Raw genomic sequence first — 2,094 nt, 5'->3', positions numbered from 1 at the left:
AGGGATGAGGATGTGGAATCATTTCTCTATGCCATTTCTATTATATAAATTGATTGGATAAATGAATCAAGGGAGGAATGGAAGAATGATAATGAGGTGTGGACACATTCAAAAGTTTCAACAAGGTGCTCATACATATGATATGTTTATATGGAAAAATGACTCATTATGGTACAAAGATCACTTATATCTATATAAGAATTCCAAACTCAAATAAAGCATTATTTTGGAATTCCACACCTCTCCTTTAGGAGGGAAATTAGGATTTTTAAAAACTTATCACAGGGTCAAGAAGGAATTTTTTGGGATGGACTTAAATCTGATATTCAGAAGTTTGTGGTAGAATGTTTAGTTTTCCAAAAAAATAAAGTTGAGAAACTTAAGACCCCAGGTTTGTTACAACCTCTGGTCATTACAATACAGCCTTGGGAGGAGGTATCAATGGATTTTATGAGAGGTTTACCCAAATATGAAGGAAAGAGTGTCATCATGTTAGTAGTCGATAAAATTACCAAGTATTCACATTGTTGTGCATTATCTCATCATTTTAATTCTAGGCCAGTTGATATTGCATTTATGGAAACAATTCAAAAATCTACACGGAAACCCAAAGACTATTGTAAGTGACAAAGATCCAATTTTCACTAGAAATTTTTGGACGAAATTATTTTCTTAACTGTGTACTGAATTAGCTCATAACTCATCATATCATCCTCAATCTAATGAGAAAATTGAGATAATGATTTTTTTTTGGAAGGATATATTCGTTTCTTTGTATCTTATAAAAAACCACAATGGGTGAAGTGGTTACCTCTAGATGAATGGTGGTATAACACTTCCTTCCGCACTATAGCAAAAATAACCCCATTTATGGAACTTTATGGATATCATCCACTTTACATCACATCATATTTAAGAGAAAATTCTAATGTTCAAGCAGTGGAAGATCATATCGAGCAGCAACAACAAGTTCTACAACTCTTAAAGGATAAACTCACTTTGGTGCATAATCAAATGAAACAACAGATAAATCAACATTATAGTGAAAGAAGTTTTGACATAGGCCAATGGGTATTATTTCTACTACAACCATACAAACAAATGTCCCTCAAGTAGGCTAAGAAGGATGATAAATTATCATCCAAGTATCATGGTCCTCACAAGGTGTTGAAAAAGATTGGTACTATGGCATACAAATTGGAGCTACCAGCATCTTCTCGAGTACACCTAATTTTCCATGTTTCATGCTTAAATAAGGTTATCAGTGACAAGATCTCTGTTCAAATAATATTTCCATAACTTGACGAGGAAGGAAAAAACATATTGGATGTTGAAGTAGTCACGAAAATAAGAACCTGCTAGCTATGGAATCGATTGATTTCAGAGTATCTCATTAAGTGGAAGAACTTACCCACTAAATATTCCACATGGGAGGATGAGAATTGTATACAAGAGCATACATAACTACTCAAGCGTTTAGGACAACACTTTTTTCAAGGAGAGTGGAATGTTAGGTCTCTATAATACTAGTACAGCCCCGTTATTATTATTGTTAATGTAGCCCCCTTATTGTTATTGTTATGCCATATAGAAGCCCACTATTGTTATTGTTGTACCCTTACATTATTATTGTTATGTAGGCTCTGATTATATTGTGACCCTTAAGACTCATATATATACCGAGGAAGTTATTTCATTTGTATCATCGAAGCATTTTTCATTTTTGTGATGTACAAGAGGTTCCCACCTCGAATAGGATAATTTCAAGTCATTAATATATATATATATATATATATATATATATACTCTGGTTGCATAAAACCAAGAGAAAAATATTTATGTATATTTTCTATTCTTGCCATTTATATTTTTTATTTATTAAGAATTCATTTGGAGGTTGTTGGGCATGGAATACCCCTAGGGCATGTTTTGGGGCTAAAAACCCATGTTTTGACAGAATAATGTTGTAAAGCCGCACGAATTGTGGGCATGGAAGTATGTTAGAGTCATAGGGTTGTCCACCCTAGTTTTGGATCTAATGTCGGCCTACCCATGGTGAGCGGACCATGGGATTGTATAAATAGAGCGATGCTC

The sequence above is a fragment of the Pinus tabuliformis genome, chromosome 4_2, assembly GCF_031772625.1.
Source record: "Pinus tabuliformis cultivar Carrire ecotype Pingquan chromosome 4_2, CPIR1, whole genome shotgun sequence".
In the NCBI taxonomy this organism is placed as follows: domain Eukaryota; kingdom Viridiplantae; phylum Streptophyta; class Pinopsida; order Pinales; family Pinaceae; genus Pinus; species Pinus tabuliformis.
Note: the sequence above shows the minus strand (reverse complement) of the source record.